Source organism: Equus asinus, chromosome 2 (assembly GCF_041296235.1).
Source record: "Equus asinus isolate D_3611 breed Donkey chromosome 2, EquAss-T2T_v2, whole genome shotgun sequence".
Taxonomy (NCBI): Eukaryota; Metazoa; Chordata; class Mammalia; order Perissodactyla; family Equidae; genus Equus; species Equus asinus.
In genome coordinates, this window is record NC_091791.1 from 75,451,446 (window position 1) to 75,471,087 (window position 19,642).

The 19,642-nt window shown below is 68.5% G+C and overlaps 5 non-coding genes across 5 annotated transcripts; all 5 read left to right on the forward strand.

The window, feature by feature from the left end:
* The first annotated feature begins 1,115 nt into the window (after positions 1–1,115).
* Positions 1,116–1,234, forward strand: LOC139044645 (5S ribosomal RNA). Its single transcript, XR_011501713.1, has one exon. It is a non-coding gene; the product is annotated as a 5S ribosomal RNA (ribosomal RNA).
* A 3,925-nt stretch (positions 1,235–5,159) lies between these two features.
* Positions 5,160–5,278, forward strand: LOC139044646 (5S ribosomal RNA). Its single transcript, XR_011501716.1, has one exon. It is a non-coding gene; the product is annotated as a 5S ribosomal RNA (ribosomal RNA).
* A 3,925-nt stretch (positions 5,279–9,203) lies between these two features.
* LOC139044647 (5S ribosomal RNA) lies at positions 9,204–9,322 on the forward strand. Its single transcript, XR_011501717.1, has one exon. It is a non-coding gene; the product is annotated as a 5S ribosomal RNA (ribosomal RNA).
* Positions 9,323–13,246: 3,924 nt separating this feature from the next.
* Positions 13,247–13,365, forward strand: LOC139044652 (5S ribosomal RNA). The gene has a single exon (XR_011501722.1). It is a non-coding gene; the product is annotated as a 5S ribosomal RNA (ribosomal RNA).
* Positions 13,366–17,288: 3,923 nt separating this feature from the next.
* On the forward strand, positions 17,289–17,407 carry LOC139044663 (5S ribosomal RNA). The gene has a single exon (XR_011501733.1). It is a non-coding gene; the product is annotated as a 5S ribosomal RNA (ribosomal RNA).
* Positions 17,408–19,642: the final 2,235 nt, after the last annotated feature.

Sequence of the window (19,642 nt, forward strand, 5' to 3'; positions counted from 1 at the left end):
AGAGCGAGAGCGAGAGCGAGAGCGAGCCCGAGCCCGGCTGCCAGTCCGTGGCTCCTGGGCGTCCGGGTCGCGGGACAGGGATCCCAGGAGCGCTGCACTCCTGAGACCCTGTCTGCACGTCCCAGGGCCCCAGGGGTGATCGCCAGCCCCAGGGCCCCCGCCTCCTTGCCCGGGCCCAGCTCAAGCACCACCGCCCTCCTGTGGGGAAGCTGCCTCTTGGGCAGGGCCTCTCTGCGTCAGCGTGAGCGTCTGTGTGTCTGTCCCGGTGGGTGTCTGTCTGGGTCCGTGTCTCGGATCCTCTCAATCTCTCTGTCTCTGTCTCTGTCTCTGTGTCTCTCAGGTCGGTCAGTCAGGAGCTGTCCAGGGTGGCCGCGGGGCCTGGGGTTGAGGGCGCGGTCCGGGTCCCGTGGGCGGGGCGCGGGGCGGGGCGGGGAAGGGTGGCCCGCCCTGGTCTCCCCGCGCCCCGCCGCCCGCCCCGGAGGGGTTTCCGGTGATGCCCTCTGGTCGCGCCGGTGGCTCCAGCTGGATTTGGGCAAGTTGGGGCCGGGCCGGAGCGGCGGCCGCCGGGGGTTGTTGGGCCCGGGTTCGTTGGGAGGCGCCTCGGGCCGGAGGGGCCTCGCGGGCCCGGGGCCCCGACGCGCCGACGCGCCGACGCGCCGACGCGCCCGACGCCCCGGGCCACCTGGCCCCGAGCAGAGCAGCCGGATGTCCTGCGACCCGTCGCCGGGATGCGGGCGGACAGGAGGCCTGGAGCGTCCGGGGCCGGCTTGGGAGAGCGCCTAGACTTGCGCCCCGCCCGCCCACAGTCCCCGGGGTGCCCGAGGCCTCCCGCGCCCTGGGCGGGCGGCAGGGCAGGGCAGGGCAGGGCAGGGCAGGGCAGGGCAGGGTTTGGCTGGCCGCGGCGGCGGCGGCGGCGGCGGTGGCGGGAGGCAGTGGCAGGCAGGCGGCAGGCGGCGGAGCGCGGGGCGCAGGGGACGCGGGCGTCCGGTGCGCGTCACAGGGGCTCGGGCGCGCGCGTCACAGGGGCCAGGCGACGGCGCGTCACAGGGACCAGGCGACAGCGCGCGCGCGCGCGCGCGCGAGGCTTCTTAGGGGCGCCGGCGGCAGCCACCAGCGTCTACGGCCATACCACCCTGAACGCGCCCGATCTCGTCTGATCTCGGAAGCTAAGCAGGGTCGGGCCTGGTTAGTACTTGGATGGGAGACCGCCTGGGAATACCGGGTGCTGTAGGCTTTTGCCTCCCGCCGCCTCCCTCTCCTTTTGCCCCCCCCCCCCCCCGCCCCCAGCGCCGCTCCCTCCATGCTCCTCCCGCCCCTCCTCCCTCCTCACCGGTCGCCCCATCGCCCCGCCACGCCCCCACCGCTGTCCAGCCGCGCGAGTGCCCCGCGGCCGCGGCCGCCGCCCAGCCCTTCCACCTCGCGGCCCCACGGGAACCCAGGGCCAACCGGGGCCGGCCCCGCGTGGCCGTGCCCCCGACGCCGCCCTCGTCCGGCGGGCTCCCTCTGTCCTCGGCGGCCTCTTCCCACCCGCCAGGCTCCTGAGAGACCCTAGCGGTCCACTCGGCCGGCGCGGCCCCCAAGCAGTTGGTCGAGTCGTGGTGTGCGATGGAACGGATCCCGCTCCGGGCTGCGGAGGCCCGGACAGCTTCGGCAAGCTGCCGGCAGCCCATCCGTCTTCCAGAGCCCATCTAGGAAAGACCCCGGGTCAGGCTTCTCCAAACAGCACCTACAGAAGGACGGGGCCCACTGGGCTCGACAGGAGCCTTCCGGGCCTGGCCATCCATCCCAAGCGGGACGGCTTCTGGATTTTCTGATGCCTGCGCCGTGTGTCAGCTTCTCCAAGTCGGCACCTGGCTGTCCTTGATACCGTCGTTCGCGAGAAACCCTCGTTTCCGCACCGGAGTTGGTACGGGTCCTTTTGTGTTGTCTTGCCTTAAAGACGTCCCCTTCCCCAAGTGTCTAAGTTTCAAGCGCCTCCCCCCGCTCCCCGGCTGGGATCCAACTCCGTCTCCGTCTTCGCTTTTGTCTTTTGGGGGGTGGGGGCGGGGGGTCCTGCCTTCGTTTGAAAGGTCGGTGTCTGGCTCCTCGTGGATCCCTCGCATCCGTTTTGATTCTGAACAGACTGGATGGAAGGATTAGGAATCTGGCTGCGCTCGCCCAGGGTTTTGGTGTCCCCTCACTCAGGTGCCTCACTCTGTCCTGCCCCCCTCCTGGCCTCTGTCTGCCAGAGGGAGTGGACGAGTCCCCCGAGAGGACATTTCCGTCCTCAGCGGCCAGCCCTTCCTGGCTCCTTGGCTTCAGCTTTCATTTCGTGCGGCTCGGGCAGCTTTGAAAGTCTGCTCTTCCCCTGCCTGTGTCCGCGCAGACTATCGCGGAAAGGGGATCCGGGAAAGCGGGAGGGGAGTTTGCTCCAGGGGAGGAGAGCCGGGATGACAGGGAGGAGGAGAGGGGAGACTTGCCTCAGATCGCACGGACTTTTACATTTTCAAGGGGGGAATTCATCAAGGTAAGCCGTCTCTTCCCCACCGCGGACAGAAAGCAATAGTTGCTCGCTGTGGAGAAGCTGGGACATGCGGGCACAGCAGGAAGAGAGGACCTCAACCTCCATCCTCTCACCGTTCAGCAATCATCCTGGGAGCGAATATCCTCGTGTTTCCCTTTTCCCGTGGGCCCCACTTTCCCTGCCAGAGCAGACCCAGGGCACCTGTGGCCTGCTTCCTGCTTGCCCGGGATGGCGGGGTGGCGGGGCGGCGGCGGGGCGGGGCGGGCCGCGCGTCGCTCCCTGCAGGGTAGCGCCCTGGGTGGTTCTGGTTCCGACGGCTCCCCCAATCTGACCTCCGGTGAGCGTGTTCTGCTGGGAGAACTGGGGCTGTGTCTCCGTAAGTTTCCCAGAGTGCGGGCCCGGAGGCTTGGTCTCAAACGAAGGCTCGGCAGCAAGGGCCGCCGTTCCTGCGAGGGACTCGCCCTCCCTGAGCGGCAGTTGCCTCATCTGGTTGGAAAGGGGGTCCCGTTAGTGCCTCGTCGGTGGCGTTGTTGCGAGCACGGAAGCGGGAGCACGGAGCACACCGCTCAGCACGGAGCGCGGCACTGGTTGGTGCGCGCTCATCGTCTGCCGTCCTTCCCTGTGAGCATAGTGCTTTCCGCCGACATTCGCCCGGCACCTGCGGGCCGCGTGCCTGCTTGGGGCCGGACCCAGCAGCCGAGGACGCAGGTGCCAAAATCTCTGCCTTTGGGGGAGTTCGCCGCCTCGTGCCTGGGACGGGAGGACCGACGGCAGGCCAACACGTCCCGACGAGAGGCGGCGTCCCCGACGACGGGACGCGGTGCCGTCGGAAATGGAGAGCCTGGCACAGCCCAGGTCCTGGTCAGACATGCGTTGATGGCGTCGTCGCTCTCTTTCCCCCAGCCCGCCCCCCCCACCCCCCCACCCCCGCCCCTTTCCTCTCCCTCGCGTCCCGAGGTCCCCTTTCCAACGGGATCCAAGAACGCCCACAGGGCCCAAACTCTTGAGCTGGGCAGTGCAGACATCGTGCGCACTGGATCCCGGGTGGACGACGGGAGAGGGCTGCGGCCCAGAACCCTGAAGCCCAGAGGTCTCGGGACGGGGATACCGGTGACGTCGGGAGGCACCAACGGGTGTTCGGACGTGCGTTTCCCTCCCCGTAATCACACCGTTGCGCTCATCCGTCCATCCTCGGCGCGCTAGCCATCTTGGTAAAACTAAGGAGACTCAACGGGTGACCTAACCTGTGGGAGACCCTGGGTAATGTCCCTACCTGCACTCGAGCAGACTGTGGACGCTGTGGTCGTCGGGGAGGGGGTTCTGTACGTCTGGTAGATTGCGTTGGTTTCTCGGGCGAAGTTCTCCGTGTCCTGACTTTTCTGGCTGGTCGTTCTGTCAACTCAGGAAGTCCGGGGGCGCCCCGCAGAAAGAGGAAAAGAGCCAGAACGAAGAGGCGAAGAGAGAAGGAAAGAAACACACAAACAGACACAGACACGCAGGCGCACACAAAAACGCACACACACAGAGCGAGAGCGAGAGCGAGAGCGAGAGCGAGAGCGAGAGCGAGCCCGAGCCCGGCTGCCAGTCCGTGGCTCCTGGGCGTCCGGGTCGCGGGACAGGGATCCCAGGAGCGCTGCACTCCTGAGACCCTGTCTGCACGTCCCAGGGCCCCAGGGGTGATCGCCAGCCCCAGGGCCCCCGCCTCCTTGCCCGGGCCCAGCTCAAGCACCACCGCCCTCCTGTGGGGAAGCTGCCTCTTGGGCAGGGCCTCTCTGCGTCAGCGTGAGCGTCTGTGTGTCTGTCCCGGTGGGTGTCTGTCTGGGTCCGTGTCTCGGATCCTCTCAATCTCTCTGTCTCTGTCTCTGTCTCTGTGTCTCTCAGGTCGGTCAGTCAGGAGCTGTCCAGGGTGGCCGCGGGGCCTGGGGTTGAGGGCGCGGTCCGGGTCCCGTGGGCGGGGCGCGGGGCGGGGCGGGGAAGGGTGGCCCGCCCTGGTCTCCCCGCGCCCCGCCGCCCGCCCCGGAGGGGTTTCCGGTGATGCCCTCTGGTCGCGCCGGTGGCTCCAGCTGGATTTGGGCAAGTTGGGGCCGGGCCGGAGCGGCGGCCGCCGGGGGTTGTTGGGCCCGGGTTCGTTGGGAGGCGCCTCGGGCCGGAGGGGCCTCGCGGGCCCGGGGCCCCGACGCGCCGACGCGCCGACGCGCCGACGCGCCCGACGCCCCGGGCCACCTGGCCCCGAGCAGAGCAGCCGGATGTCCTGCGACCCGTCGCCGGGATGCGGGCGGACAGGAGGCCTGGAGCGTCCGGGGCCGGCTTGGGAGAGCGCCTAGACTTGCGCCCCGCCCGCCCACAGTCCCCGGGGTGCCCGAGGCCTCCCGCGCCCTGGGCGGGCGGCAGGGCAGGGCAGGGCAGGGCAGGGCAGGGCAGGGCAGGGTTTGGCTGGCCGCGGCGGCGGCGGCGGCGGCGGTGGCGGGAGGCAGTGGCAGGCAGGCGGCAGGCGGCGGAGCGCGGGGCGCAGGGGACGCGGGCGTCCGGTGCGCGTCACAGGGGCTCGGGCGCGCGCGTCACAGGGGCCAGGCGACGGCGCGTCACAGGGACCAGGCGACAGCGCGCGCGCGCGCGCGCGCGAGGCTTCTTAGGGGCGCCGGCGGCAGCCACCAGCGTCTACGGCCATACCACCCTGAACGCGCCCGATCTCGTCTGATCTCGGAAGCTAAGCAGGGTCGGGCCTGGTTAGTACTTGGATGGGAGACCGCCTGGGAATACCGGGTGCTGTAGGCTTTTGCCTCCCGCCGCCTCCCTCTCCTTTTGCCCCCCCCCCCCCCCGCCCCCAGCGCCGCTCCCTCCATGCTCCTCCCGCCCCTCCTCCCTCCTCACCGGTCGCCCCATCGCCCCGCCACGCCCCCACCGCTGTCCAGCCGCGCGAGTGCCCCGCGGCCGCGGCCGCCGCCCAGCCCTTCCACCTCGCGGCCCCACGGGAACCCAGGGCCAACCGGGGCCGGCCCCGCGTGGCCGTGCCCCCGACGCCGCCCTCGTCCGGCGGGCTCCCTCTGTCCTCGGCGGCCTCTTCCCACCCGCCAGGCTCCTGAGAGACCCTAGCGGTCCACTCGGCCGGCGCGGCCCCCAAGCAGTTGGTCGAGTCGTGGTGTGCGATGGAACGGATCCCGCTCCGGGCTGCGGAGGCCCGGACAGCTTCGGCAAGCTGCCGGCAGCCCATCCGTCTTCCAGAGCCCATCTAGGAAAGACCCCGGGTCAGGCTTCTCCAAACAGCACCTACAGAAGGACGGGGCCCACTGGGCTCGACAGGAGCCTTCCGGGCCTGGCCATCCATCCCAAGCGGGACGGCTTCTGGATTTTCTGATGCCTGCGCCGTGTGTCAGCTTCTCCAAGTCGGCACCTGGCTGTCCTTGATACCGTCGTTCGCGAGAAACCCTCGTTTCCGCACCGGAGTTGGTACGGGTCCTTTTGTGTTGTCTTGCCTTAAAGACGTCCCCTTCCCCAAGTGTCTAAGTTTCAAGCGCCTCCCCCCGCTCCCCGGCTGGGATCCAACTCCGTCTCCGTCTTCGCTTTTGTCTTTTGGGGGGTGGGGGCGGGGGGTCCTGCCTTCGTTTGAAAGGTCGGTGTCTGGCTCCTCGTGGATCCCTCGCATCCGTTTTGATTCTGAACAGACTGGATGGAAGGATTAGGAATCTGGCTGCGCTCGCCCAGGGTTTTGGTGTCCCCTCACTCAGGTGCCTCACTCTGTCCTGCCCCCCTCCTGGCCTCTGTCTGCCAGAGGGAGTGGACGAGTCCCCCGAGAGGACATTTCCGTCCTCAGCGGCCAGCCCTTCCTGGCTCCTTGGCTTCAGCTTTCATTTCGTGCGGCTCGGGCAGCTTTGAAAGTCTGCTCTTCCCCTGCCTGTGTCCGCGCAGACTATCGCGGAAAGGGGATCCGGGAAAGCGGGAGGGGAGTTTGCTCCAGGGGAGGAGAGCCGGGATGACAGGGAGGAGGAGAGGGGAGACTTGCCTCAGATCGCACGGACTTTTACATTTTCAAGGGGGGAATTCATCAAGGTAAGCCGTCTCTTCCCCACCGCGGACAGAAAGCAATAGTTGCTCGCTGTGGAGAAGCTGGGACATGCGGGCACAGCAGGAAGAGAGGACCTCAACCTCCATCCTCTCACCGTTCAGCAATCATCCTGGGAGCGAATATCCTCGTGTTTCCCTTTTCCCGTGGGCCCCACTTTCCCTGCCAGAGCAGACCCAGGGCACCTGTGGCCTGCTTCCTGCTTGCCCGGGATGGCGGGGTGGCGGGGCGGCGGCGGGGCGGGGCGGGCCGCGCGTCGCTCCCTGCAGGGTAGCGCCCTGGGTGGTTCTGGTTCCGACGGCTCCCCCAATCTGACCTCCGGTGAGCGTGTTCTGCTGGGAGAACTGGGGCTGTGTCTCCGTAAGTTTCCCAGAGTGCGGGCCCGGAGGCTTGGTCTCAAACGAAGGCTCGGCAGCAAGGGCCGCCGTTCCTGCGAGGGACTCGCCCTCCCTGAGCGGCAGTTGCCTCATCTGGTTGGAAAGGGGGTCCCGTTAGTGCCTCGTCGGTGGCGTTGTTGCGAGCACGGAAGCGGGAGCACGGAGCACACCGCTCAGCACGGAGCGCGGCACTGGTTGGTGCGCGCTCATCGTCTGCCGTCCTTCCCTGTGAGCATAGTGCTTTCCGCCGACATTCGCCCGGCACCTGCGGGCCGCGTGCCTGCTTGGGGCCGGACCCAGCAGCCGAGGACGCAGGTGCCAAAATCTCTGCCTTTGGGGGAGTTCGCCGCCTCGTGCCTGGGACGGGAGGACCGACGGCAGGCCAACACGTCCCGACGAGAGGCGGCGTCCCCGACGACGGGACGCGGTGCCGTCGGAAATGGAGAGCCTGGCACAGCCCAGGTCCTGGTCAGACATGCGTTGATGGCGTCGTCGCTCTCTTTCCCCCAGCCCGCCCCCCCCACCCCCCCACCCCCGCCCCTTTCCTCTCCCTCGCGTCCCGAGGTCCCCTTTCCAACGGGATCCAAGAACGCCCACAGGGCCCAAACTCTTGAGCTGGGCAGTGCAGACATCGTGCGCACTGGATCCCGGGTGGACGACGGGAGAGGGCTGCGGCCCAGAACCCTGAAGCCCAGAGGTCTCGGGACGGGGATACCGGTGACGTCGGGAGGCACCAACGGGTGTTCGGACGTGCGTTTCCCTCCCCGTAATCACACCGTTGCGCTCATCCGTCCATCCTCGGCGCGCTAGCCATCTTGGTAAAACTAAGGAGACTCAACGGGTGACCTAACCTGTGGGAGACCCTGGGTAATGTCCCTACCTGCACTCGAGCAGACTGTGGACGCTGTGGTCGTCGGGGAGGGGGTTCTGTACGTCTGGTAGATTGCGTTGGTTTCTCGGGCGAAGTTCTCCGTGTCCTGACTTTTCTGGCTGGTCGTTCTGTCAACTCAGGAAGTCCGGGGGCGCCCCGCAGAAAGAGGAAAAGAGCCAGAACGAAGAGGCGAAGAGAGAAGGAAAGAAACACACAAACAGACACAGACACGCAGGCGCACACAAAAACGCACACACACAGAGCGAGAGCGAGAGCGAGAGCGAGAGCGAGAGCGAGAGCGAGCCCGAGCCCGGCTGCCAGTCCGTGGCTCCTGGGCGTCCGGGTCGCGGGACAGGGATCCCAGGAGCGCTGCACTCCTGAGACCCTGTCTGCACGTCCCAGGGCCCCAGGGGTGATCGCCAGCCCCAGGGCCCCCGCCTCCTTGCCCGGGCCCAGCTCAAGCACCACCGCCCTCCTGTGGGGAAGCTGCCTCTTGGGCAGGGCCTCTCTGCGTCAGCGTGAGCGTCTGTGTGTCTGTCCCGGTGGGTGTCTGTCTGGGTCCGTGTCTCGGATCCTCTCAATCTCTCTGTCTCTGTCTCTGTCTCTGTGTCTCTCAGGTCGGTCAGTCAGGAGCTGTCCAGGGTGGCCGCGGGGCCTGGGGTTGAGGGCGCGGTCCGGGTCCCGTGGGCGGGGCGCGGGGCGGGGCGGGGAAGGGTGGCCCGCCCTGGTCTCCCCGCGCCCCGCCGCCCGCCCCGGAGGGGTTTCCGGTGATGCCCTCTGGTCGCGCCGGTGGCTCCAGCTGGATTTGGGCAAGTTGGGGCCGGGCCGGAGCGGCGGCCGCCGGGGGTTGTTGGGCCCGGGTTCGTTGGGAGGCGCCTCGGGCCGGAGGGGCCTCGCGGGCCCGGGGCCCCGACGCGCCGACGCGCCGACGCGCCGACGCGCCCGACGCCCCGGGCCACCTGGCCCCGAGCAGAGCAGCCGGATGTCCTGCGACCCGTCGCCGGGATGCGGGCGGACAGGAGGCCTGGAGCGTCCGGGGCCGGCTTGGGAGAGCGCCTAGACTTGCGCCCCGCCCGCCCACAGTCCCCGGGGTGCCCGAGGCCTCCCGCGCCCTGGGCGGGCGGCAGGGCAGGGCAGGGCAGGGCAGGGCAGGGCAGGGCAGGGTTTGGCTGGCCGCGGCGGCGGCGGCGGCGGCGGTGGCGGGAGGCAGTGGCAGGCAGGCGGCAGGCGGCGGAGCGCGGGGCGCAGGGGACGCGGGCGTCCGGTGCGCGTCACAGGGGCTCGGGCGCGCGCGTCACAGGGGCCAGGCGACGGCGCGTCACAGGGACCAGGCGACAGCGCGCGCGCGCGCGCGCGCGAGGCTTCTTAGGGGCGCCGGCGGCAGCCACCAGCGTCTACGGCCATACCACCCTGAACGCGCCCGATCTCGTCTGATCTCGGAAGCTAAGCAGGGTCGGGCCTGGTTAGTACTTGGATGGGAGACCGCCTGGGAATACCGGGTGCTGTAGGCTTTTGCCTCCCGCCGCCTCCCTCTCCTTTTGCCCCCCCCCCCCCCGCCCCCAGCGCCGCTCCCTCCATGCTCCTCCCGCCCCTCCTCCCTCCTCACCGGTCGCCCCATCGCCCCGCCACGCCCCCACCGCTGTCCAGCCGCGCGAGTGCCCCGCGGCCGCGGCCGCCGCCCAGCCCTTCCACCTCGCGGCCCCACGGGAACCCAGGGCCAACCGGGGCCGGCCCCGCGTGGCCGTGCCCCCGACGCCGCCCTCGTCCGGCGGGCTCCCTCTGTCCTCGGCGGCCTCTTCCCACCCGCCAGGCTCCTGAGAGACCCTAGCGGTCCACTCGGCCGGCGCGGCCCCCAAGCAGTTGGTCGAGTCGTGGTGTGCGATGGAACGGATCCCGCTCCGGGCTGCGGAGGCCCGGACAGCTTCGGCAAGCTGCCGGCAGCCCATCCGTCTTCCAGAGCCCATCTAGGAAAGACCCCGGATCAGGCTTCTCCAAACAGCACCTACAGAAGGACGGGGCCCACTGGGCTCGACAGGAGCCTTCCGGGCCTGGCCATCCATCCCAAGCGGGACGGCTTCTGGATTTTCTGATGCCTGCGCCGTGTGTCAGCTTCTCCAAGTCGGCACCTGGCTGTCCTTGATACCGTCGTTCGCGAGAAACCCTCGTTTCCGCACCGGAGTTGGTACGGGTCCTTTTGTGTTGTCTTGCCTTAAAGACGTCCCCTTCCCCAAGTGTCTAAGTTTCAAGCGCCTCCCCCCGCTCCCCAGCTGGGATCCAACTCCGTCTCCGTCTTCGCTTTTGTCTTTTGGGGGGTGGGGGCGGGGGGTCCTGCCTTCGTTTGAAAGGTCGGTGTCTGGCTCCTCCTGGATCCCTCGCATCCGTTTTGATTCTGAACAGACTGGATGGAAGGATTAGGAATCTGGCTGCGCTCGCCCAGGGTTTTGGTGTCCCCTCACTCAGGTGCCTCACTCTGTCCTGCCCCCCTCCTGGCCTCTGTCTGCCAGAGGGAGTGGACGAGTCCCCCGAGAGGACATTTCCGTCCTCAGCGGCCAGCCCTTCCTGGCTCCTTGGCTTCAGCTTTCATTTCGTGCGGCTCGGGCAGCTTTGAAAGTCTGCTCTTCCCCTGCCTGTGTCCGCGCAGACTATCGCGGAAAGGGGATCCGGGAAAGCGGGAGGGGAGTTTGCTCCAGGGGAGGAGAGCCGGGATGACAGGGAGGAGGAGAGGGGAGACTTGCCTCAGATCGCACGGACTTTTACATTTTCAAGGGGGGAATTCATCAAGGTAAGCCGTCTCTTCCCCACCGCGGACAGAAAGCAATAGTTGCTCGCTGTGGAGAAGCTGGGACATGCGGGCACAGCAGGAAGAGAGGACCTCAACCTCCATCCTCTCACCGTTCAGCAATCATCCTGGGAGCGAATATCCTCGTGTTTCCCTTTTCCCGTGGGCCCCACTTTCCCTGCCAGAGCAGACCCAGGGCACCTGTGGCCTGCTTCCTGCTTGCCCGGGATGGCGGGGTGGCGGGGCGGCGGCGGGGCGGGGCGGGCCGCGCGTCGCTCCCTGCAGGGTAGCGCCCTGGGTGGTTCTGGTTCCGACGGCTCCCCCAATCTGACCTCCGGTGAGCGTGTTCTGCTGGGAGAACTGGGGCTGTGTCTCCGTAAGTTTCCCAGAGTGCGGGCCCGGAGGCTTGGTCTCAAACGAAGGCTCGGCAGCAAGGGCCGCCGTTCCTGCGAGGGACTCGCCCTCCCTGAGCGGCAGTTGCCTCATCTGGTTGGAAAGGGGGTCCCGTTAGTGCCTCGTCGGTGGCGTTGTTGCGAGCACGGAAGCGGGAGCACGGAGCACACCGCTCAGCACGGAGCGCGGCACTGGTTGGTGCGCGCTCATCGTCTGCCGTCCTTCCCTGTGAGCATAGTGCTTTCCGCCGACATTCGCCCGGCACCTGCGGGCCGCGTGCCTGCTTGGGGCCGGACCCAGCAGCCGAGGACGCAGGTGCCAAAATCTCTGCCTTTGGGGGAGTTCGCCGCCTCGTGCCTGGGACGGGAGGACCGACGGCAGGCCAACACGTCCCGACGAGAGGCGGCGTCCCCGACGACGGGACGCGGTGCCGTCGGAAATGGAGAGCCTGGCACAGCCCAGGTCCTGGTCAGACATGCGTTGATGGCGTCGTCGCTCTCTTTCCCCCAGCCCGCCCCCCCCACCCCCCCACCCCCGCCCCTTTCCTCTCCCTCGCGTCCCGAGGTCCCCTTTCCAACGGGATCCAAGAACGCCCACAGGGCCCAAACTCTTGAGCTGGGCAGTGCAGACATCGTGCGCACTGGATCCCGGGTGGACGACGGGAGAGGGCTGCGGCCCAGAACCCTGAAGCCCAGAGGTCTCGGGACGGGGATACCGGTGACGTCGGGAGGCACCAACGGGTGTTCGGACGTGCGTTTCCCTCCCCGTAATCACACCGTTGCGCTCATCCGTCCATCCTCGGCGCGCTAGCCATCTTGGTAAAACTAAGGAGACTCAACGGGTGACCTAACCTGTGGGAGACCCTGGGTAATGTCCCTACCTGCACTCGAGCAGACTGTGGACGCTGTGGTCGTCGGGGAGGGGGTTCTGTACGTCTGGTAGATTGCGTTGGTTTCTCGGGCGAAGTTCTCCGTGTCCTGACTTTTCTGGCTGGTCGTTCTGTCAACTCAGGAAGTCCGGGGGCGCCCCGCAGAAAGAGGAAAAGAGCCAGAACGAAGAGGCGAAGAGAGAAGGAAAGAAACACACAAACAGACACAGACACGCAGGCGCACACAAAAACGCACACACACAGAGCGAGAGCGAGAGCGAGAGCGAGAGCGAGAGCGAGAGCGAGCCCGAGCCCGGCTGCCAGTCCGTGGCTCCTGGGCGTCCGGGTCGCGGGACAGGGATCCCAGGAGCGCTGCACTCCTGAGACCCTGTCTGCACGTCCCAGGGCCCCAGGGGTGATCGCCAGCCCCAGGGCCCCCGCCTCCTTGCCCGGGCCCAGCTCAAGCACCACCGCCCTCCTGTGGGGAAGCTGCCTCTTGGGCAGGGCCTCTCTGCGTCAGCGTGAGCGTCTGTGTGTCTGTCCCGGTGGGTGTCTGTCTGGGTCCGTGTCTCGGATCCTCTCAATCTCTCTGTCTCTGTCTCTGTCTCTGTGTCTCTCAGGTCGGTCAGTCAGGAGCTGTCCAGGGTGGCCGCGGGGCCTGGGGTTGAGGGCGCGGTCCGGGTCCCGTGGGCGGGGCGCGGGGCGGGGCGGGGAAGGGTGGCCCGCCCTGGTCTCCCCGCGCCCCGCCGCCCGCCCCGGAGGGGTTTCCGGTGATGCCCTCTGGTCGCGCCGGTGGCTCCAGCTGGATTTGGGCAAGTTGGGGCCGGGCCGGAGCGGCGGCCGCCGGGGGTTGTTGGGCCCGGGTTCGTTGGGAGGCGCCTCGGGCCGGAGGGGCCTCGCGGGCCCGGGGCCCCGACGCGCCGACGCGCCGACGCGCCGACGCGCCCGACGCCCCGGGCCACCTGGCCCCGAGCAGAGCAGCCGGATGTCCTGCGACCCGTCGCCGGGATGCGGGCGGACAGGAGGCCTGGAGCGTCCGGGGCCGGCTTGGGAGAGCGCCTAGACTTGCGCCCCGCCCGCCCACAGTCCCCGGGGTGCCCGAGGCCTCCCGCGCCCTGGGCGGGCGGCAGGGCAGGGCAGGGCAGGGCAGGGCAGGGCAGGGCAGGGTTTGGCTGGCCGCGGCGGCGGCGGCGGCGGCGGTGGCGGGAGGCAGTGGCAGGCAGGCGGCAGGCGGCGGAGCGCGGGGCGCAGGGGACGCGGGCGTCCGGTGCGCGTCACAGGGGCTCGGGCGCGCGCGTCACAGGGGCCAGGCGACGGCGCGTCACAGGGACCAGGCGACAGCGCGCGCGCGCGCGCGCGCGAGGCTTCTTAGGGGCGCCGGCGGCAGCCACCAGCGTCTACGGCCATACCACCCTGAACGCGCCCGATCTCGTCTGATCTCGGAAGCTAAGCAGGGTCGGGCCTGGTTAGTACTTGGATGGGAGACCGCCTGGGAATACCGGGTGCTGTAGGCTTTTGCCTCCCGCCGCCTCCCTCTCCTTTTGCCCCCCCCCCCCCCGCCCCCAGCGCCGCTCCCTCCATGCTCCTCCCGCCCCTCCTCCCTCCTCACCGGTCGCCCCATCGCCCCGCCACGCCCCCACCGCTGTCCAGCCGCGCGAGTGCCCCGCGGCCGCGGCCGCCGCCCAGCCCTTCCACCTCGCGGCCCCACGGGAACCCAGGGCCAACCGGGGCCGGCCCCGCGTGGCCGTGCCCCCGACGCCGCCCTCGTCCGGCGGGCTCCCTCTGTCCTCGGCGGCCTCTTCCCACCCGCCAGGCTCCTGAGAGACCCTAGCGGTCCACTCGGCCGGCGCGGCCCCCAAGCAGTTGGTCGAGTCGTGGTGTGCGATGGAACGGATCCCGCTCCGGGCTGCGGAGGCCCGGACAGCTTCGGCAAGCTGCCGGCAGCCCATCCGTCTTCCAGAGCCCATCTAGGAAAGACCCCGGGTCAGGCTTCTCCAAACAGCACCTACAGAAGGACGGGGCCCACTGGGCTCGACAGGAGCCTTCCGGGCCTGGCCATCCATCCCAAGCGGGACGGCTTCTGGATTTTCTGATGCCTGCGCCGTGTGTCAGCTTCTCCAAGTCGGCACCTGGCTGTCCTTGATACCGTCGTTCGCGAGAAACCCTCGTTTCCGCACCGGAGTTGGTACGGGTCCTTTTGTGTTGTCTTGCCTTAAAGACGTCCCCTTCCCCAAGTGTCTAAGTTTCAAGCGCCTCCCCCCGCTCCCCGGCTGGGATCCAACTCCGTCTCCGTCTTCGCTTTTGTCTTTTGGGGGGTGGGGGCGGGGGGTCCTGCCTTCGTTTGAAAGGTCGGTGTCTGGCTCCTCGTGGATCCCTCGCATCCGTTTTGATTCTGAACAGACTGGATGGAAGGATTAGGAATCTGGCTGCGCTCGCCCAGGGTTTTGGTGTCCCCTCACTCAGGTGCCTCACTCTGTCCTGCCCCCCTCCTGGCCTCTGTCTGCCAGAGGGAGTGGACGAGTCCCCCGAGAGGACATTTCCGTCCTCAGCGGCCAGCCCTTCCTGGCTCCTTGGCTTCAGCTTTCATTTCGTGCGGCTCGGGCAGCTTTGAAAGTCTGCTCTTCCCCTGCCTGTGTCCGCGCAGACTATCGCGGAAAGGGGATCCGGGAAAGCGGGAGGGGAGTTTGCTCCAGGGGAGGAGAGCCGGGATGACAGGGAGGAGGAGAGGGGAGACTTGCCTCAGATCGCACGGACTTTTACATTTTCAAGGGGGGAATTCATCAAGGTAAGCCGTCTCTTCCCCACCGCGGACAGAAAGCAATAGTTGCTCGCTGTGGAGAAGCTGGGACATGCGGGCACAGCAGGAAGAGAGGACCTCAACCTCCATCCTCTCACCGTTCAGCAATCATCCTGGGAGCGAATATCCTCGTGTTTCCCTTTTCCCGTGGGCCCCACTTTCCCTGCCAGAGCAGACCCAGGGCACCTGTGGCCTGCTTCCTGCTTGCCCGGGATGGCGGGGTGGCGGGGCGGCGGCGGGGCGGGGCGGGCCGCGCGTCGCTCCCTGCAGGGTAGCGCCCTGGGTGGTTCTGGTTCCGACGGCTCCCCCAATCTGACCTCCGGTGAGCGTGTTCTGCTGGGAGAACTGGGGCTGTGTCTCCGTAAGTTTCCCAGAGTGCGGGCCCGGAGGCTTGGTCTCAAACGAAGGCTCGGCAGCAAGGGCCGCCGTTCCTGCGAGGGACTCGCCCTCCCTGAGCGGCAGTTGCCTCATCTGGTTGGAAAGGGGGTCCCGTTAGTGCCTCGTCGGTGGCGTTGTTGCGAGCACGGAAGCGGGAGCACGGAGCACACCGCTCAGCACGGAGCGCGGCACTGGTTGGTGCGCGCTCATCGTCTGCCGTCCTTCCCTGTGAGCATAGTGCTTTCCGCCGACATTCGCCCGGCACCTGCGGGCCGCGTGCCTGCTTGGGGCCGGACCCAGCAGCCGAGGACGCAGGTGCCAAAATCTCTGCCTTTGGGGAGTTCGCCGCCTCGTGCCTGGGACGGGAGGACCGACGGCAGGCCAACACGTCCCGACGAGAGGCGGCGTCCCCGACGACGGGACGCGGTGCCGTCAGAAATGGAGAGCCTGGCACAGCCCAGGTCCTGGTCAGACATGCGTTGATGGCGTCGTCGCTCTCTTTCCCCCAGCCCGCCCCCCCCACCCCCCCACCCCCGCCCCTTTCCTCTCCCTCGCGTCCCGAGGTCCCCTTTCCAACGGGATCCAAGAACGCCCACAGGGCCCAAACTCTTGAGCTGGGCAGTGCAGACATCGTGCGCACTGGATCCCGGGTGGACGACGGGAGAGGGCTGCGGCCCAGAACCCTGAAGCCCAGAGGTCTCGGGACGGGGATACCGGTGACGTCGGGAGGCACCAACGGGTGTTCGGACGTGCGTTTCCCTCCCCGTAATCACACCGTTGCGCTCATCCGTCCATCCTCGGCGCGCTAGCCATCTTGGTAAAACTAAGGAGACTCAACGGGTGACCTAACCTGTGGGAGACCCTGGGTAATGTCCCTACCTGCACTCGAGCAGACTGTGGACGCTGTGGTCGTCGGGGAGGGGGTTCTGTACGTCTGGTAGATTGCGTTGGTTTCTCGGGCGAAGTTCTCCGTGTCCTGACTTTTCTGGCTGGTCGTTCTGTCAACTCAGGAAGTCCGGGGGCGCCCCGCAGAAAGAGGAAAAGAGCCAGAACGAAGAGGCGAAGAGAGAAGGAAAGAAACACACAAACAGACACAGACACGCAGGCGCACACAAAAACGCACACACACAGAGCGAGAGCGAGAGCGAGAGCGAGAGCGAGAGCGAGAGCGAGCCCGAGCCCGGCTGCCAGTCCGTGGCTCCTGGGCGTCCGGGTCGCGGGACAGGGATCCCAGGAGCGCTGCACTCCTGAGACCCTGTCTGCACGTCCCAGGGCCCCAGGGGTGATCGCCAGCCCCAGGGCCCCCGCCTCCTTGCCCGGGCCCAGCTCAAGCACCACCGCCCTCCTGTGGGGAAGCTGCCTCTTGGGCAGGGCCTCTCTGCGTCAGCGTGAGCGTCTGTGTGTCTGTCCCGGTGGGTGTCTGTCTGGGTCCGTGTCTCGGATCCTCTCAATCTCTCTGTCTCTGTCTCTGTCTCTGTGTCTCTCAGGTCGGTCAGTCAGGAGCTGTCCAGGGTGGCCGCGGGGCCTGGGGTTGAGGGCGCGGTCCGGGTCCCGTGGGCGGGGCGCGGGGCGGGGCGGGGAAGGGTGGCCCGCCCTGGTCTCCCCGCGCCCCGCCGCCCGCCCCGGAGGGGTTTCCGGTGATGCCCTCTGGTCGCGCCGGTGGCTCCAGCTGGATTTGGGCAAGTTGGGGCCGGGCCGGAGCGGCGGCCGCCGGGGGTTGTTGGGCCCGGGTTCGTTGGGAGGCGCCTCGGGCCGGAGGGGCCTCGCGGGCCCGGGGCCCCGACGCGCCGACGCGCCGACGCGCCGACGCGCCCGACGCCCCGGGCCACCTGGCCCCGAGCAGAGCAGCCGGATGTCCTGCGACCCGTCGCCGGGATGCGGGCGGACAGGAGGCCTGGAGCGTCCGGGGCCGGCTTGGGAGAGCGCCTAGACTTGCGCCCCGCCCGCCCACAGTCCCCGGGGTGCCCGAGGCCTCCCGCGCCCTGGGCGGGCGGCAGGGCAGGGCAGGGCAGGGCAGGGCAGGGCAGGGCAGGGTTTGGCTGGCCGCGGCGGCGGCGGCGGCGGCGGTGGCGGGAGGCAGTGGCAGGCAGGCGGCAGGCGGCGGAGCGCGGGGCGCAGGGGACGCGGGCGTCCGGTGCGCGTCACAGGGGCTCGGGCGCGCGCGTCACAGGGGCCAGGCGACGGCGCGTCACAGGGACCAGGCGACAGCGCGCGCGCGCGCGCGCGCGAGGCTTCTTAGGGGCGCCGGCGGCAGCCACCAGCGTCTACGGCCATACCACCCTGAACGCGCCCGATCTCGTCTGATCTCGGAAGCTAAGCAGGGTCGGGCCTGGTTAGTACTTGGATGGGAGACCGCCTGGGAATACCGGGTGCTGTAGGCTTTTGCCTCCCGCCGCCTCCCTCTCCTTTTGCCCCCCCCCCCCCCCGCCCCCAGCGCCGCTCCCTCCATGCTCCTCCCGCCCCTCCTCCCTCCTCACCGGTCGCCCCATCGCCCCGCCACGCCCCCACCGCTGTCCAGCCGCGCGAGTGCCCCGCGGCCGCGGCCGCCGCCCAGCCCTTCCACCTCGCGGCCCCACGGGAACCCAGGGCCAACCGGGGCCGGCCCCGCGTGGCCGTGCCCCCGACGCCGCCCTCGTCCGGCGGGCTCCCTCTGTCCTCGGCGGCCTCTTCCCACCCGCCAGGCTCCTGAGAGACCCTAGCGGTCCACTCGGCCGGCGCGGCCCCCAAGCAGTTGGTCGAGTCGTGGTGTGCGATGGAACGGATCCCGCTCCGGGCTGCGGAGGCCCGGACAGCTTCGGCAAGCTGCCGGCAGCCCATCCGTCTTCCAGAGCCCATCTAGGAAAGACCCCGGATCAGGCTTCTCCAAACAGCACCTACAGAAGGACGGGGCCCACTGGGCTCGACAGGAGCCTTCCGGGCCTGGCCATCCATCCCAAGCGGGACGGCTTCTGGATTTTCTGATGCCTGCGCCGTGTGTCAGCTTCTCCAAGTCGGCACCTGGCTGTCCTTGATACCGTCGTTCGCGAGAAACCCTCGTTTCCGCACCGGAGTTGGTACGGGTCCTTTTGTGTTGTCTTGCCTTAAAGACGTCCCCTTCCCCAAGTGTCTAAGTTTCAAGCGCCTCCCCCCGCTCCCCGGCTGGGATCCAACTCCGTCTCCGTCTTCGCTTTTGTCTTTTGGGGGGTGGGGGCGGGGGGTCCTGCCTTCGTTTGAAAGGTCGGTGTCTGGCTCCTCCTGGATCCCTCGCATCCGTTTTGATTCTGAACAGACTGGATGGAAGGATTAGGAATCTGGCTGCGCTCGCCCAGGGTTTTGGTGTCCCCTCACTCAGGTGCCTCACTCTGTCCTGCCCCCCTCCTGGCCTCTGTCTGCCAGAGGGAGTGGACGAGTCCCCCGAGAGGACATTTCCGTCCTCAGCGGCCAGCCCTTCCTGGCTCCTTGGCTTCAGCTTTCATTTCGTGCGGCTCGGGCAGCTTTGAAAGTCTGCTCTTCCCCTGCCTGTGTCCGCGCAGACTATCGCGGAAAGGGGATCCGGGAAAGCGGGAGGGGAGTTTGCTCCAGGGGAGGAGAGCCGGGATGACAGGGAGGAGGAGAGGGGAGACTTGCCTCAGATCGCACGGACTTTTACATTTTCAAGGGGGGAATTCATCAAGGTAAGCCGTCTCTTCCCCACCGCGGACAGAAAGCAATAGTTGCTCGCTGTGGAGAAGCTGGGACATGCGGGCACAGCAGGAAGAGAGGACCTCAACCTCCATCCTCTCACCGTTCAGCAATCATCCTGGGAGCGAATATCCTCGTGTTTCCCTTTTCCCGTGGGCCCCACTTTCCCTGCCAGAGCAGACCCAGGGCACCTGTGGCCTGCTTCCTGCTTGCCCGGGATGGCGGGGTGGCGGGGCGGCGGCGGGGCGGGGCGGGCCGCGCGTCGCTCCCTGCAGGGTAGCGCCCTGGGTGGTTCTGGTTCCGACGGCTCCCCCAATCTGACCTCCGGTGAGCGTGTTCTGCTGGGAGAACTGGGGCTGTGTCTCCGTAAGTTTCCCAGAGTGCGGGCCCGGAGGCTTGGTCTCAAACGAAGGCTCGGCAGCAAGGGCCGCCGTTCCTGCGAGGGACTCGCCCTCCCTGAGCGGCAGTTGCCTCATCTGGTTGGAAAGGGGGTCCCGTTAGTGCCTCGTCGGTGGCGTTGTTGCGAGCACGGAAGCGGGAGCACGGAGCACACCGCTCAGCACGGAGCGCGGCACTGGTTGGTGCGCGCTCATCGTCTGCCGTCCTTCCCTGTGAGCATAGTGCTTTCCGCCGACATTCGCCCGGCACCTGCGGGCCGCGTGCCTGCTTGGGGCCGGACCCAGCAGCCGAGGACGCAGGTGCCAAAATCTCTGCCTTTGGGGGAGTTCGCCGCCTCGTGCCTGGGACGGGAGGACCGACGGCAGGCCAACACGTCCCGACGAGAGGCGGCGTCCCCGACGACGGGACGCGGTGCCGTCGGAAATGGAGAGCCTGGCACAGCCCAGGTCCTGGTCAGACATGCGTTGATGGCGTCGTCGCTCTCTTTCCCCCAGCCCGCCCCCCCCACCCCCCCACCCCCGCCCCTTTCCTCTCCCTCGCGTCCCGAGGTCCCCTTT